Source organism: Nomascus leucogenys, chromosome 22a (genome assembly GCF_006542625.1).
Source record: "Nomascus leucogenys isolate Asia chromosome 22a, Asia_NLE_v1, whole genome shotgun sequence".
NCBI classification, from domain to species: Eukaryota; Metazoa; Chordata; class Mammalia; order Primates; family Hylobatidae; genus Nomascus; species Nomascus leucogenys.
Window position 1 is genome coordinate 120,679,606 of NC_044402.1, and position 18,830 is coordinate 120,698,435.

Consider the following 18,830-nt stretch of genomic DNA (forward strand, 5'->3'; position numbering starts at 1 on the left):
GAATTAGAGTTCCTTGGTTCTGGGGTGTTATGGAAGCACAGTGCTAGAATGTTTTGTTGTTGTTCATCTCAGCAGCAAGATTACTATAGTTATGTCAAGGTTCTAAGGACAAGAAACAGTGCTGAAACAGATTACAAATTGCAAGTCTTCCGGTTTTTGCAATAATGTGAATTTGACATCTTGTAATCCTGCTAAAAAACAGCCTCATGAAATAGAAATAAACCACTCTTTAAATGCATGGCTGAACTGGAAAAAATTAAGGGTAATTTTCAGAGGCATCAAACAAGGTAGAAACACAAGCCCAGATGGCTGAGTGTGCACCAAAGTTGGCAGTTGGCTTAAGGCAATCTTCTGATCCCTGGTGATCACTTGGGGAAACAGGAGACAGTGCCTTGGGCTAATGCACAGCAGGGAGTTGGATTGTCAGTCCCCCACAGTAACACCAGGACAACATCCTGAAGGACAACATCCTTACTGAAAGGCTGACCTAGAAAATAAAGGCACACAAGGGGAGATAAGAAAGAAACTTGCTATCTTGGCCTTTGGTTCAGACTAAGGAAAAAATTCTCCCCTGAGAATTCATAACACAAACTAGCCCTTATGCAGATTTGGGGCCCGGATGCACACAAAGTATAAGGTGTGATCCAAGAATTTAGTTTAAAGTAGTTTCAAGTTGATGGTGCCCCTAGGTACCTGGCAGTAGCAAATACCTATCCTCTCTGGAGGAATAAACCACCCAACATTTGGCTTATATAATTCCCACATATAAAGTTCCAATAGGCATGAACTCACACATGGATATACACACAAATAACAAAACACATGAGGAACTCAGGCACCATGAGTGAGAGTCAGAACAGATAACAAACAGCAGAAGTGGTCTTACATAGGGTTCAGACAAAGGAACTATTGGATATAGAATATAAAAGAGCCATGTTTTATAAATTTAAAGAAATGAAAGAGTAAGTCAAAAGTATGAGTAAAAACAGGAGACCATTCAAATGACCAACAGATTTGGAAAAGGATAAAATGGAACTTCTAGAAACACACACACAAAATAATTAAAATAGTGCAATGTCAATTTAATCCACTGTCTGACCTTTCAGGAAAACAAGTGACTACCCTAGATGGGTGGTATAGGTGGATGTAAGATAGTTTAACAATGACCTGTAGAGAGCTCTGAAGGACAGGCTGACTTATTCTGTATGCCCTGAGGAACCTCTGACATCTCTTGAGCAGGATTGGTCACAGGAAGATTCAGGTCTCACTATATTTAACCCGAAGCCTAGCATCTTTCAGAGAACACAGATATGTACCTCCTTAAGAGAGTCAGGGGTCGGGCACAGTAGCTCTCACTTGTAATCCCAGAACTTTGGGAGGCTGAGGCAGGTGGGTCACTTGAGCCTAGGAGTTCAAGACCAGCCTGGGCAACACAGTGAAACCCTGTCTCTACAAAAAATACAAAAATTAGCTGGGCATGGTGGTGTGCACCTGTTGTCCCAGCTACTTAGGAGGCTGAGGCAGGAGGATCACTTAAGCCCACGAGGTGGAGGTTGCAGTGAGCCAAGTTCAGGCTACTGCATTCCAGCCTAGGCAACAGAGTGAGATACTGTCTCACAAAAAAAAAAAAAAAAAAAAAAAAAAAAAAAAAAAAAGAGAGACAGAGAAGAGAGAGAGAGAGAGTCTCAAGAACCTGAAATATTGCAACTCAGTTACAGGGTGAAAATAAGGGGCATGGTGTGCAAATGGCAAGTTCAATCCTATCATCAAGTTGACAAGCTGACACATTAATGTATGTGTTACTGATGTAAGCATGACCACCAACAGGCAGGAAAATGAAATGCAAAAGAAGTCCAAAAGAAAGATGGTGGGCTGAGATAGAGAAATTTTGTAGGCAAATGGGAGTTGTGGCAGGGTGAGTAGGCAGGTAAGTTAACAATGAGTAGAAATGAAGATGGGAAGGAAAACAGTCAAGAATGAAAACACAAAAAGGTAAGTGGTTGCTGATTTAACCTCAGCACATGTAGTATCAGCATGTTATGCTCTGAATGTTGGTGTCCCCATGCAAATTCATGTGCTGGAACTTAATCTCCAATGAGATAGAACTAAAAGATGGAGCCTTTAGGAGGTGATTAGATCAGAAGCATGGAACCCTTGTGAATAGGATGCCTGCACTTGTAAAAGAGGCTTGAGGGAGCCCACTTGCTTCTTCCACCAAGCGAGGATGCAGCAAGGAAGAGCCATCTTGGAAGCAGAGCACAGCCCCCAGCAGACACTGAATCTGCTGCTACCTTGACTTTGGATTTCCCATTCTCCAGAACTGTGAGCAGTAAATTTCTATTGTTTGTAAATTACCCAGTCTAAGGCATTTTGTTATAGCAGCTGAAGAGATTAAGACACAGCACCAGGGGGTTATCAGTTAAACCAATCTTATGTGGATCCCAGGACATATGTAGCTGGGAGGGAGAGAATTTTCTCTCATTCTGAAGACCAAAGCCTTTATTTTGTAATCATTCCTAAAATTCTTTGTTAGTATTATTTCCCTAAGATACTCATCTTTCAAAATTACACAATAACCCTTCTTTGTACACTTATTGCTTTGTTCGATATTGTTACTCTTTTGACACTGCAGCACCCCCTGCCCTCTCAACACTCTGCCTCCACCTTCTGAAGCCTAACTTTTTCAAAAATTTCCCGGACAGCTCTGAGGAGAGTCTCTGATTCTGCTTACATTCTGTTTTCTGCCTGATCTTCATAGGTTAATCTCACTGTGAGATGGTATGCAATTTATGAGACTTATTATGTTAATGAACACACCAGTTATTATTTAATAATTATGTTAATGATAAAAACAGTTATGGGTTAATTGTTACAATTACTATTAAAATAACAAACTGAAGGTTTAATTTATGTCTACAGTTCAATGAAAAAGAAATTTAAACAGAATTGTGAGCAAATGACTGATATGTAGGAGACAAAGAATGCATTTATACCTGTAAAAGTTAACAGCTTTCAACCTCAACCAACAAACGTGACACAAGAAAGATGTGGATGCTGAGAGACTTGGTGAAGAATAATCTTAGGCATTTCCTAAGAAAAGCAAAATTGCTAGAAAAACATCTCAGTTTGGAAGAGCATCAGTGGATAAGATATTGGGACTTATGACTGATTATAGTGTCAAAGTCAAGAAGGTATCAACACAGGACACAAGCCATAACCAGGTCAGGTGAGCTGTCTTCTTGGTCACCAAATAGCCATTGACTTTTGGAAGTTCATCTTACTCTCTTGAATAAGAAATGAGTATTTGTAGAGGCGTTGCTTCCCAGACATCAAAGTAACCTTTACTAGAGTCGGCCTCCGTATCAATGAATTGTGTATGTGTGGGTACATGTGTACATGCATGTACATAGGCACAGGCAGGCAGACTTCTATGATTAGTCCATTTGCAATGAGGATTCTTTGCCCATAAATCATTTATCTTAAAATCTCCTTCTTGAGATAATGCATTGCAAAAACTACTTGTTAATGGCAAATCAGGCTATGAGGACATACATGGATTTGTGGAGAGAATGTCATGATCATAAGCCATATCTGCCTTTCTGCATCTTCTTTATTATTATTTTAAAATGTAATCTTTTAAAAAACACATCACTTGAACTTAATTAGTTTTCTTCTTTTTCTTTGGCTTGGATTCATAGGCTATTCTTCTGGGAGGGAACCTAGAGCTCAGCTAGCCCAATCCACTCATTTTCCAGATGAGAAAACCTAGGACCGGAAAGAGAAAGTTATTTGCCCAAAGTTATCAGGTCAATTTGTGGCAGATGTGGAACTAAAATTCCAGTCTTTCTATTTCTCAGACACAATCTCTACTCTATCCTTTCCAGGACTCATCATCAAGTATGTCATAAATAATGATATCATTTTATAGTTGTAAAAAATTGTACAGTTTTTAAAACGCTTTCATATATATCATCTCACTGGACCCTCATAACACCCAACGAGATAAGTCAGACATTTTTATCTGTATTTTAAATAGATGAGAATTCTGAAATGTACTTGTCCGAGGTCACATGCTAAGTCAATGTTAGAAGTGTTACCGAAAGCCAGTCTTGCCGGTTCTGGCTTATGCTCTTGCATTGCTCCAAGAAACAGGAAAACAAAGGCTGAGATAATAGGGATTTATTAAAAAAAAAAAAAAAAAACAACTCGTAAACTACTTTAAGTTTCCTTTGTAAATATTTTTTCAAAATATCAACCCATTACATCTGAAGAATTTCCCCCTTGGCATGTTCTGCACGAATCCTACGGAGTCTATGTGGCAGTGAGGAGAGCCAGACAGACATTTGAGCTGTGAATAGCACGAATCTATATGAACTTTTCATGTACTGTTTAGGGTCAGCAATCCCAGTCCAGTGATGCTAAGCAGTGCCACTCATGAAGCCCGAAGCCCTACCGCCTCTATAGGTATTAAAGAAAGAATGCTAAAAAGGTAAGAATTTAGAAGAATGAGAATGGAAGAAATGACCTAGGAGACAGGGGTAAAAGCAGAAGATGGAACAGCGGTGATGGCTATTATACCAGTTGCCATTGCTTCAAAGTCTACTGGAGTGTCGGGGGTGGGAGATAACCCCGACAGGAGGAGAAAGGAGTAGAAGGACTACCATAATGAGGACTGATCAGACGAAAGGGTGTTTGATATTGGGATAAGGCTGGGGGTTTTATATTAATAATCATAGTAATAAAGTTAATGGCCCCTAAAATAGGAAACACCTGCCAAGTGGAGTGAGAAGATGGTTAGATCCACAGAGGCTCCTGCATGTATTAGATTTCCCTGCTAAAGAGGGATAGACTGTTCAGCCAGTCCCAGCGCCGGCTTCTACTATTGAGGATGCAAGTAGGAGTAGGAAAATGGTGGGGAAAAGTCAGAAGCTCGTTTATCTGGGGAAGTGCCATATTGGGTGCACTAATTATCAGAGGGACTAGCCAGTTACCAAATCCTCCAATTATGATTGGTATCACCATAAAGAAAATAATGACGAATGTGTGGGCGGCAACAATAACATTGTAAATCTGATCAGTGTCAGAGGCTCTGAGCTGGCATTTAGAATCACCCCTTTTTCCAGCTCTTAACTGACCTATGTCCTTGCTCCATTTGGGACGGCCTAAGGTAGTAGCCAACATGAGTGAACCTTTCACTTAGGTTTTTTCAGGTCCCCGTAGACATGGCCAAAATTAATGAAAACAGCTGATAGCTATTAAGAGGAGCTTATAACAACAAAGCTAACATTTATTGAGTCTTCTATGTGCCAGGCTCTGTTCTAAGACTTCTATGCATTTGAGCTCGTTGAATTCTCACAGCTCTATGAAGTAATTTCCTTTTATGGATGAGAAAAATTGATGCATAAAGAAGTGAATTATCTTATTCAAGGTCACATAACTAATAAGTGGCAGAGTTGGGATTCAAACCAGGGCCCTTGGGATTAGTAATTATGCTATATAGATAAACGCTGAGTAAATATTAAATGATTCCAGCAAGGACTGAGTCCTCAGCCTCTCTAGTGCCATTGAGGCTTCTAGGCATGCTGCTGTGTTCCTTGCTCAAGGTGCAAACTGCGTGCAAATAAGAGAAACAGGGCAGAATAAGCCCTCTGTGGACTGACTATGTAGACTGGTGATTTCATACCCAATATGTTAGTCTCCTAAAAGCCTGTAAAAACCAGTTAGCTGAAGGTTAGGCAAACCACAACCTCATGAAGGAGCTTCTTCCTGTGATTTAGAACATGCCAATCTCAATGGACTTGAGCTCAAGAGTGTGGATGTGGCATTTCCAAGCCCTCCTTCACCAATGAGTTCCGGGGATATGTGGTATTCAGCCTTTCAGTGAAGGTAGAGGGAGAATCAGTCCTGAGAGGTGGTAGAGTCAGGCCAGGATTACTGGCAGCTTTCTGTGAATGAGGAAAAATAAATTAGGAACAAAAGTAATTCTCTGTCTTCATTGATTTCAGAAGCTGTTTATTTACAAGTGTCGTGCAAGTTTCCTTCTCCTTTGCAACAAATTTATCACTGGTGGAGGGAAAAGATTTGCTCAATGGTGGCTCCAAGAGTCTTGCGGAGCTTAGAGCTGCCAAGATCAGGAAATGAAACACATACTTTTTGCTAAGGCAGTTTTTTTTTTCCCTCATCAGATCAGTGGTCATGCAGAGAAAAGGAACATTTGACAGGTACACAGGCAAATTTTGTGGCAAGAAAATAGCCATAGACTCAAATGTATTGTAGCTTCTGATCAGAGCCACTTGAAATAGTCTGTTCAGTTAAAACAGGCCAGCTTTCGAGTGTTGGCTTCTGAGTTCCCGGCTTGAGGAAGGTTGAGTAGAATCTAGGTCATTGCTTCTGTGTAGCTGTTATAAGGCATTATAGGACTCATGAATCCAATTAGAGTAGAGCAATAGGATTTAAAACAAGTAGGAATAATTTACCTTCAGCGTTAGAGCATGCAACATTTCCTTTGTTCTCCCAAGATGATTTGGCATTTTATAGATTACAGGTCTGTGATGATGCTGAATATCATTTGAACCTATCTCGTTATCCAGCACTTTTAGAAGACATGGGGAGGAGATAGCCTTTTACTCACCCCTGTGAAGCATTCCCAGTACTCATGCAGCCATTCTATTTTTCACTTTCAGTATTATATTCAATAAATTACATGAGGTATTCAAAACTTTGTCATAAAATAGGTTTTGTGTTGGATGATTTTGCCTAACTGTGGGCTAATGTAAGCATTCTGAGCACACTTAAGGTGGGCTAGGCTAAGCTATAATGTTCATTAGGTTAAGTGTATTACATGCATTTTTAGCTTATGATATTTTCAACTTCTGATGAGTTTATTGGGATGTAAGTTGAGAGGCATCTGTATGTATTTTTCAAATCCAAAGGGAGAAGATGTGAATGCTATCTGGCAAGTCCAGGACATGATTACTAGCTGTACGTATTACAAACATTGAATAAGTTCCTGTTTCTTTTGAGTACAGCAAGGCGTAAAGAGGGAGAAGGGCCCCCCTCTGCTTCCCCAACAGGGTTTCTTCCTAGGGTTTTGTTTTTGAGTAACTTCAGCAAAAGAGAAGCTCCTTGCTGCAAAGCCTAGTGAGCTCCTGGGGAGGACGTTTGCTCCCTGCTTTCAAGTCAGTATGACACAACCAGCTGAATGGTGGCAGAGTCTCCACTCACCCCTGGAGTTGGGCTCTGCCCTTGAAGTGTCCCCTTTGGGAAGTGCTACTAAGAGCTGTTCAACCATTGGGGCGAAGGTGGGGGCTTGGAAAAATATGTCACAATCTAAGCATCGAAGGAGGAGCTTGGTGCTTGAAACAAAATTGAAGTATAACCAATCAGCAGTTGTTGTTGACTGTCAGGACCCTAGAGTTAAATGTGTATTTCTGTCCCATGCTAAAAGTAGATATCACCCATAGGGGAAGGGGAAGAGTCTGTAGGCAGTCTGCTTGTGATAGATCAAAGCAAGGAGCATCTCACCATCAGAAAAAGGCTTTATGGAGCAGATGGTTTTAGGGTTCTTACTCTTTGAAGATTGTGTGGGAAGACTGACTTTCTGCAGCACTGCAGGATGGAGGTAGACATATCATACAGGGACATCTGGGCATCAGAACAGCTTTGTCTGTTCTGACAAGGATAAAGCCTTGGCTGATGCCAAATTTGGTTTAAGAACTGGGAGGACCTGAGGTTCCTATGCATCCCCGAAACGGAAGTGCGCAGATTGCTACTGTCATGGCAATGTGAGCCTGAGCATAAATGGACAAGAATTCTGCTTTTCCCCCAAATCTGGCAGAAGGAGAAGCTGGGGTAGAGTGTCTGCCCTTGCTTCTGGTCCAGGAATTCTCCTTGTTGCCTCCTCTGGATTCCTGCCTACTTTAGCTGTGCCTGTGTGGCCTTCTTCTCACCATTTGCAATGCTGCAAATCATTTCTCCATTATAACCCTCTTCATTGTAAGATGGTGGGTGGGAGGGTAAGTTAGACCAAATATGGCAACTAAGTCTACTCAATTTTCTGAAATTTGAGTTCAACCAAGGTGTTATATAATGGCTAAACTGTAAATGAACCACCTTAAAAAAGATCTAATGAGTTAATTTGAGTCAGAATTAAGGTAGTACTGTTTTTAACTTTTTATTTTGACATACTTTCAGACTGAAGAGCAAAGTTGCAAGAATAGTACAAAGTTTTTTCAGATGCCTTTAATCCAGAGTCCCCCAATGTTAACATTTTACTGCTTTTGTTTTCTCTCTGTCTATTTTTTGACAGATTAAGAAAAAGTTGCAGGCAGATGGTTCTTTACTTGTGAATTCCTCAGGATGTGTTTCCTAAAATGAGAACATTCTCTTACACCACCACAGTACAATCAAAGTTATAAAATTAATATTAATGCAATACAATCAGTTGATCTGTAAACCTTACTCAGATTTTGCCAGTTGTTCTGATAATGTCCTTTAGAGTGTGTGTTGCGTTCAGTTTTCATATCCCTTTAGCTCTCTCTGCTCTGGAACAGTTTACCAGTCTTCCTTCAAAGCAATACCTATTTAAAAGCATCTAGAGTAGATTAAAGGAAAGAATCAAAATATTACTGAGGCCACCAGCTTTCCCTTAATCTTTGTAATAGAATTACACACTAACAGAATTTTTACTTGTATACATGGTCACCCTCTTAAAGACTTCATTTACAAGATGTGTCCATCACATTTCTCTGGATGTGATTATGGGGCTAAAATCTTGGGCAGTAAGAAGTGAGTAGAAGTAATGTGTACAACTTCTAGATCAAGTCTTATAGGCAAAGAATGTGTTTTTCCTTTCTCCTATTTTTTATTTTCGCAGTATGGTATGGGATGTGCTGGTGGAAGCAGGAGTGCTCCTTGAACAAGGAGAATGATTAACAGGATATCTCTGATAATTGTGAAGGAAGCCTAGCAGCCCTTGGCAGTCTTACCTAATCACCCCCACTCCACTCAGTCTTCTCTAAAATTTAAGGACTTAAAACAAAACAAAACATGACTACCATGCCATTATCCCATTTAAGAAAATAACGTTATTATTTAATATTATCAAATATTCATACCTTGTTTTCTTATTATTTACTTTTTAAAAAGTTTTATTTAATTAATTTAATTTTATTTCTGAGAAGACAGAGTCTCGCTCTGCCACCCAGGCTGGAGTGCAATGGGGCATGATCATGGCTTACTGCTGCCTCAACCTCCTGGGCTCAAGCAATCCTCCCACCTAAGCCTCCCAAGTAGCTGGGACTGCAGGTGCACGCCACCATGCCTGGCTAATTATTGTATTTATTGTAAAGACGGGAACTGGTCTCCAACTCCTGTGCTCAAACGATCCGCCTGCCTCGGCCTCCCAAAGTGTTGGGGTTCCAGTGTGAGCCACCATGCCCGGCCCTTTGTTTTCTTAAATGAGGAAAAAAAAAATCTATCTTGTATGCGTCATCATGATTTTGGGTTTCTTTCTTACAGCAGCTGTACCAGTAACCTGACCAATGCAGTTGTGTAAGCTACCATTTACGAAATTGTTCAAATCTCTGGAAGTATTTTTGCAAAAGGAGAACGAGAACACCAAATTTTACAGTATAATAATATAACAATGAGGTGAAGTCATGTAAAAATTTTATATTGCTAATTTTATCAAGACTGAAAAATTTTGCCTCCTTTAGGCTTTTAATTAGCTTTTAAACATCATTACATTTTCTCATTTGCATTAATGTCAAAGTGTATTTTTTGTGAAATTACAAGGCAGTTTTTGTTATGCAAATTTAAAGTCTTCTTAGAGGAATTTTTGCTTTAAAGATCTGCCCCTGCAATTTTAGTATATTGGCATCAGGTGGCAGTGGAGTTGTGTATGTTCTGAGCAGTCTAGCCTGCAGTTCCACTGATGACATTAGTGTGAGTCCCTAAGCTAAACATTGGACAAAAATATGATGTGCTTTCTTAAAGAAAATGTGATACAAACTGAAGAAAATTGGCCTTACAGAAAATACAAACAAATCATATATTTTTCATGTGTTCTTTAGCATAATGAAGCTAAAACATGATCCTAATGTTAAACTAGCAAAAAGACTTTATTTTCCACTTTCTAATTCTCCTAGAACCATTCTCATTAACATCCCTTTTTCTTAATTGCATTTTTCAAGTAAGGGAGTTGTCTTTCTCTTGTAATCTAGACACGGTTAGTCTTTCTGGTTATCTAAAATGTCCTGAATTTAAACTTTTCTCTTTAGCTTCTTGCTAAAATTATTCTCTTATTCCTAAAATATTGAAGGAAAAGATTGTAAATGGTTGCTCTTTATTAAGATCTGTGTTTATCGCTGGTTATACTACATATGGTATTTTGCCACTCAGAATTAAAATTTTCCCCTCATGTAAGTTAACAGAGTTTGGGAACCTATTGGACCTAATCTGAATACAATCGTTTTTTACTTTATTAACAGCCTTGTTTAGCATCTGGGTTACGAAAGGTAACACCACAAAGAAGACAGAAAATGGAAGTAAAGGGAAAAATATTTGAATTAGTTTTGGTTACTTTCAAAAAGATAAATCATCTCATGTGATTTGCTTTTTACCACCAATGGGGGCTACAGGAGAGAATGCGAAGGGAATTTTCTACATTTCCCAGTGAAGGTACAAAGAAGCCAGGAACGCTTTGGTTCTAAAGCCGGGTAGGGATAAGTCTGATGAAACTATGTTGCTTGATCTCTTTCCTGTGACTATGTCACTATATATGGCATTTAGGAGCATTTCCTCCTTGATGCATTTTATTTGGAATTACCAGTGTCATTTGAACTAGAAATAACCATTATAAATGTTAGGTACACAATTTATGATTTGGCATTTTGAAATCATTGCATAAATTAGAAAATAAAATCTGTAGCTCTTTGTCCTACCCAGGGGCAAATATGTCCCTGGAAAGTTGCTTCCTGTTACAGGTAGATTTGGACCTAGAGTGCTGTCTAGCTCAGCGTGACCTGGATGTGAGACATGGAGTCAAAGGAGATCATTCTGGAGCTTTAAAATTTGACTGCACCACTGAATTTTGGACTTGCATGGGCCCTGTAACCACTGTGTTTTGGCCAATTTCTCCTATTTGGAATGGCTGTATTTACCCAATGTCTGTACCCCCATTGTATCTAGGAAGTAACTAGCTTGCTTTTGATTTTACAGGCTCATAGGTGGAAGGGACTTGCCTTGTCTCAGATGAGACTTTGGACTGTGGACTTTTAGGTTAATGCTGAAATTAGTAAGACTCTGGGGGACTGTTGGGAAGGCATAATCGGTTTTGAAATGTGAGGACATGAGATTTGGAGGGGCCAGGGGCAGAATGATATGGTTTGGCTCTGTGTCCTCACCCAAATTTCTTCTTGAATTGTACTCCCATAATTCGCACATGTTGTGGGAGGGACCCGGTGGGAGATAATTTGAATCATGGGAGCGGTTCCCCCATACTGTTCTCATGGTAGTGAATAAGTCTCATGAGATATGATGAGTTTATCAGGGGTTTCCACTTCTGCATCTTCCACATTTTCTCTTGCCACCACCATGTAAGAAGTGCCTTTCACTCCCTGCCATGATTCTGAGGCTTCCCCAGCCATGTGGAACTGTAAGTCTAATTAAACCTCTTTTTCTTCCCAGTCTTGGGTATGTCTTTATCAGCAGTGGACTAATACACACACACACACACACACACACACACACGTATATATGTATCAATGTAATTTGTAGCTTTATTTATATCAAGGAAATACATAAAAAATATGACCCAAAATAAAATGAGCTATTTATTCATGAAATATTTATTGAGCACTTACTATATGTCTGATGCTGTATTAAGTGATATGACATCAAAGATTTTAAAAATAAGATTTCTATTTCCACGGGGCTCACGGTCTCTTGCATGTAACACATACTTAAAGGGGTATAGAGTAGATTAATGAGAGACTTGAAATATTATTGAGGCTGTCAGTTTTCATTTAATTCTCATTTTTTAAAGGTATGAACCACTGAGCTATATAACACATGCTTAGTCTTTGTTAGAGCTTCTCTTTAATAAAAGAAGAATAAAAAGAAGAATTTTGTAGGGACATGGATGAAACTGGAAAACATCATTCTCAGTAAATTATCGCAAGGACAAAAAACCAAACACCGCATGTTCTCACTCATAGGTGGGAATTGAACAATGAGAACTCATGGACACAGGAAGGGGAACATCACACTCCGGGGACTGTTGTGGGGTGGGGGGAGGGGGGAGGGACAGCATTAGGAGATACACCTAATGCTAAATGACGAGTTAATGGGTGCAGGAAATCAACATGGCACATGGATACATATGTAACAAACCTGCACATTGTGCACATGTACCCTAAAACCCTAAAGTATAATAAAAAAAAAAAAAATAGAAGAATTAAGGGAAAACTTCTAAAGTTTGGGACTGAGATTCAGCTACAATGTGACTCAGACCCTAAAATGGGCAACTTTCTGGAAATAGCAAATCCACTTATAATAGGAAGCAGTTTTCCAGTGACATTTTTTGCCCCTGGGGAGGACAAATTTTGCAAGATTTCCCTACTTTATTCTCCCCCACCCAAATTATTTTCCATATATTAAAACATTCGGACCTCACAACAATGTGAGGCAGTAATATTTCTATCCTCATTTTTTATATGAGAAAACTGGCATACAGTATGTATTAATAACTTACCCCAAGGTCACATAGCCAGTAAGTGCTAGCTAGGATCTAGACACAGACAGCTGGACTCCAGGATCTGTGCTTTTAACCACTACTCTATACATTGATGGTCTCCCCTTGAGCAAGGGGAGAGGGATGGGCTATCTATGACAAAAAACATACCCCTCATTTTGGAATTTCACTGCAATGCATCTAACATGAATTGAGAAATCAACACGACCTGGCAGTGATTTAGGCACCAGGAACTCAGAGTCCTCAAGAACTTACCATGAAGTAGGGGAGATAGACATATCTACAAATAGCTATAGTGAAAGGCAGAAAGCAACCAATGCCCTAAGAAGCTGATGCCTTGTCAGCACAAAGGAGGAAGGAAAGATATTTCATTGTGGTTTTAGTGATTAGAAAATCTTACCTAGAGATAATTATTGGTTTGGGTTCTGTTTGTTTTGGATAGAACTTTTGCTGCCCCTTTTATTTGGAATGGGCAATTCTTGGTTTTATTCCTGTTGGATGAGTTTTTTTTCCCCCCTATTATTTGGGAGTACTACCTATCGACAATCAGAAAGTTTATAGATTTGTGCTTAGGCTGACACTTCTGTCTTCAGTCCGATGGTTACTTTATTCAACAATCTTCTTTCAGCTCAGAGAGTTTCAGGGCACTCACCTCATTGTTGGGTGATTGTAAACTGGTTGATATTATCCAGTGCTTAGCTCTTTTTGGTGGAGGAAGCACCTTTCAGCTGGAGGCCCTAGACCTACCCCGGGACCAGGCACTCACGTAATAGGCACTCAGAAGTAAATGTTCATGGAATGAATGAAATGCATGAAATGCAAACAATTCACCTGGAGAATGAGGACCCCTCCCTATCTATTTATCATATTGCCTAGTCCAATACACTTTTGACATCCTACCCTTTTAATGAGGACAGAAGCGGTTCATTAAATAAATTAAGCATTAAGTTGAGAACATGAATGTCAATATAGTCACAGGCTGTTAATTTGCTGATCACTGATGCGTCCAGTGCCCAAAGGACCTGAGACCTTGAACGTATTGAAACAGCGGGGGATTGGCACATGGCTGAGACATACTGGGCCAATACGGAGCTCACGCAATTCCACAGAATCATCCAAAATGAAATTCTCTTCCCTCTTGAAAAATTGGATGCTCCTTGGCATCAAACTTTGAAAATATCTAAGTGATTAGGCCCTTCCATTCCCCTTTGACTGTTTTATTTCCATTTTAAAATAGATTGTACTATTTCTTACTTGTAATTTGGCCTAATATTGCCTTGAAATAAGAGGGCAATAAAGAAAAGGAGAAGAAATCTTTGATCATCTGTCATACTGTGGAAAATCTGACAGTGACTTCAATTAACAGATGAGACCCCAGAGAATTTCCTAGCCTGATCTTTCCCCAGTCCTCTGTCTAACTGAGTGGAGGAAAACAGCCTTCACTGGGACCTTGGATGGCTGCCGAATGAAGCCATCGCGTTTCAGTGAGGCTCAAATCTCTGCCACGCTCCGGGCTTTTTTTGCATGCTGCTCTTGCTGGCTGCTGAAGCATAGCAGTCCAAGGATGATGGCATTAGTGAGCTGCGGTGAAAAAAGCACTGGAATGGAACACGGGAGAGTTGAGTTCCTGCCGGCTCTGCTGCAACCAGCCTTGGGAGCTTGCAGGTGCTCCTTGCTCTTTCTGGGCCTCAGTTTCCATATTCATACATGCTTGGATCAGAGTCTCCAGGGTCTCTTTCAATTCTGACATTTGGTGAGTCTTTCTTGCCATGGAGAAAATAGAAACGAGCTTAAACAGGATAGGTCTGAAAGATCCTTGCTTGGCCCGTATAAAATTGATATACTAGAAATGGAATTTTTAGAGTGTCTTTGGTAAATGTGAAGACAGATGAGGCCAGAGGGCAGGATAGACTATGAGGATGGTTTTGGAAATGCATCCGCAAAACCCTTCATTCTTCCCTCCCCCTCCCATGCCTACCCATTCCCTACAAAACTACTAAAGGGATCATATCTGCTAAAATATGAATTCAATTGCATATTTTTCCTTCTGAACTGTAAGTGCAACAAGGGCAGGGACCACATCTATCTTGTCCACTGAGGTATCCCTAGTGCTATGCCAGTATAAGGTGTTGCTTAGGGAGGATGCTGCATTAATATTTGTTGAATGAGTGAATGCTTGCATGCTTACAGTTTTTCAATGGTTAATCATAGATTTTAATTTCCAAGTTGAAACTCAATACTTTTATCCTTAAATACCTTTGTGATTTTGCCCTAGTGACCTCTTTATATCCTAATTTTCCACAAGCCTCCGGAATGGATTCTTCCCTCCAACTATCCTGCATTATTTGTAATTCTCCTAACTTGTCACGATGTTTCGCATTCTGTGTCATTGCGCGTGTTGCATTTTCCAGGAATATTTTTCTTCTAGTTTTCCTTCTGGTTCATCAAAACTCACAACTCTCCACTACTCCTGAAAGCCTTTTTTTTTTTTTTTTTTTGTACAGACAGAGTCTTGCTCTGTTGCCCAGGCTGCAGTGCAATGGCATGATCTCTGCTCACTGCAACCTCTGCCTCCCAGGTTCCAGCAATTCTCCTGCCTCAGCCTCCTCAGCACCTGTAGCTGGGACTACAGGAGCACACTACCACGCCCAGCTAATTTCTTTTGTATTTTAGTAGAGACGGGGTTTCACCGTGTTGCCCGGGCTGGTCTCGAACTCCTGAGCTCAGGCAATCCGCCTGCCTCGGCCTCCCAAAGTGCTAGGATTACAGGCGTGAGCCACTACACCTGGCCTTGAAAGCCTTTTTTGACTCCTCCTTCTTGATTACGATGTAATTGTCTCTTCACTAGTCCCCCGTGGCATCTGATGCACACCTCCACCTGAATAACATGCTGCTCTGCAGCTCTCACAGTGTCTAGCACACTGTCTAAATATAATAGATGCTCAGTTAATGTTTGTTCAATGAATGCTTCAAGGAGTTAAGCTCTTAGCCCCTATTTCAGACTTAAAGCGCTTCCACGTTTTCTCCTCTTCTTCCATGTGGAAGGTCCCAGAGTCTGTCTGCTTCCTTCTCTTGGGATTCTTCCACAACTAGAAACTTGGCTACAGAGAATTCCATTTTTTTCTGTTCAGTCCTGGTTGTTGTCCCAGTGAAAGTTCACAGGCTCTTTTTGTTTATGTGTTGATTACTTCATGGAAATAGGAGATAATAAAAATAACAAGCTGGTCCTGGTAGTCAGAGTTATCACAGTGGCTATTTCTCACTGCCCTCTCTACCCAATTCTGATCATCTTTCCCTTAGTTTGATCCTACTTTTAGATATCTTATAAAAATTTTCCTTCATAATCTCTCTCTCTTAGGCCTCAGGATATGGTTGAGGCAGAATATTAATTATCTATTGTTATATAACAACTTATCTATTTAAAATAGCAAACATCTATTATTTCACACAGTGTCTGAGGGCCATTAATCCAAAAGTGATGTAGTTGGGTAGGTTTTGACTCAGGGTGTCTTGTGAGCTGCCATGTTTTTGGCTGGGCTTGTAGTCTCATCTAAAGTCTCAACTGAGGAAGGATCCTCTTCTAGTTAATTAATTCCCAAGATTGTTGGCAGGCCTCAGTTTTTGCAGGCTCCTGACTGTTGGCTGGGGGCCTCCCCTCAGCCCCTCAGCATGTGGGCCTTTCCATAGGTCAGTTTACAACCTGGAAACTCAGAAGTCTCATATCACTACTTTTGCCATATGCTACTGGTCACACAGACTCAGCCCTGGAACAGTGTGGGAGGGACTACACAAGAGTGTGACTATCAGGAGGGCGGAGCAGGCATCTTGAAGGCTGATGATCGCAGGCAGAATTAGGGCCATTCATCTCAAGTAGAAAATAGCATTTTAAGAGATTCCCACCTAGATGATGCCCAGTTTGGGTGGTCTCTGGTGTATTTGGGGATGATTTTCTCTTTTTCTTCTTTTGTTATGGTCTATAGATTTGTGTTCCCCCCAAATTCATATGTTGACACCTACTCCAGTGCAATAGTATTAAGAGATGGGGCCTGTAGAAGGTGATTAGGTCATGAGTGCAGGACCCTCATGAATGGGCTGAGTGCCCTTATAAAGGAGGCTCCAGGGACCTTGTTTGCCCCTTCCACCACGTGAGCACAAAGTGAGATTATGCCTTCTATGAGAAATAGGCATCCACCAGACACCAAATAGGGGAGAAACTTGGTTTTGAAGTCTGGCATTAAAGATCATAGCAATTGTTTGTGATAGAGCATAGGTTTTTATTTTAATTTCTGCTAGGAAGTTCCCTGAATGTCTCATTTTTCTAAGATGATACTGGTGCCTTGATCTTGGGCTTCCCAGCCTTTAGAACTATACAAAGAATAAATTTTTGATGTTTATAAATTACCGAATCTAAGGTAGTTTGTTATAGCAGCCTAAATGGACTGACACATTTCCTTATCAGTGTTATGGAATTTTAATCCAAACACTTTTTACAATTCAGGTACATTGTTTCAGCTGATGCTGCTTTTGACTATTTGGAACAAACGTGAGCATCCCATGTAGTTAGGAGTGTAGAATGCAATCTTGGCCTTAAGCCATCCTATTTCCTAGAGTCCAAATGGCAAATTAGAACCAACATTTCTAATTTTTGCTTTTAAGCATAGCATTATTTTCAGCACACTGAAGGTAGGTGTCAGGAGGGCAGAAAAGTGCCTAAGGCATGCTAAAATGATAGATTTTTTAAAAAATCACCTGCTTTGTGGTTACTTCTATTGCTTTATAAATTATACTTCTGTGTTATTTGCATAAGTGATTTTCTAATTAGTTAGAATAGAAGTCCTCAAGGAAAGACAGCCAATGCTGCTGCTCCTCAGAACCTAGTAGATAAATTGACTTGACAGAAACATTTTCAGGGGAATATATTTTAGGGCCCAAGGGTCAGAACGTGGTGTCATGAAGTGGATCAGCACACCACCGCATGAAGTCTCCTGATCCACACAGTTCTGTGCCTTCACAGCTCGGTTGCTGGACAGTGGTCTTCAAAGTAACACTTGCAGGGTCCTAGGAACAGGGTACAATGGGGAAGGGCAGAGATGGTTACAGGTGGCCATGAACAAGGAAGTTTCCAGCCCTTCCTGTCTACCCTTTCTGCAAGTAGAGAAACTCTATAATTTTTTTTGTTTTTTCTTCTTTCATGTTTAAATATTTTATTTACAGTGAAACCAGAATTTATTGTAAAATGGAACCAACATGGCACATGTATACATATGTAACACACCTGCATGTTGTGCACATGTACCCTAAAACTTAAAGTATAATTTTTTTGTTTTTAATATTGAGCTTCACCTAACCACATGTGCATTTTGAGAAGAGATTTAGCAGCTTCAAAAAGAAAGCTAAGAACCTGTAGTCTGGGAGTCAGTGTAACTGGAGCATCTCAGGAAGGCATCCCTGAGCACATGCAGCTTTCTTGGTAACCAACTGAGTGAGCAGAGAGATCAAATGAGTTGTTCCTCTTCAAAATTTTCCTTTGGGGAAACCAATTTTTTTTTCCTAATGATGTTGCTTTCATTCAATATGTTTTTAACTGATGAAATCCTATCAAAAGACCCAAGAAATTCTTCCTAATAACATCTCAGTCTTCAGAGGGAGGATTTCACTGTCCTGAAGTCAGTTGCAGCTGAGTCTGGTGTGGGGTTTCTCAATTGTGGTACTACTAACATTTTTGGCTGGATAATTCTTCATTGTGGAGGACTGTCCTGTGCACAGCAGCATCCTTGGCCTCTACCGCCAGATGCCAGTAGCACCTCACTTCCTAGTTGCGACAATCAAATATGTCTCCAGACACTGACTAATGTCCTCTGGTGGGGGCAAAATCACCCTCCCCTGACCTCTGCAGAGAAGCACTGGTCTGTTGAGTACAAAGAACTGCCAACACTACAATGCCATTTTTGGCCCTAAATCTGAGGTTGAGTATGATGCACTGCTCCAGCTTTTCATGTAGTTGGTTCAGAAACAGACTTGAAGGAATTCTCCAAAGAGAAATGCCAAGAAATTTTGACTAAAGTCCTGGCATTGC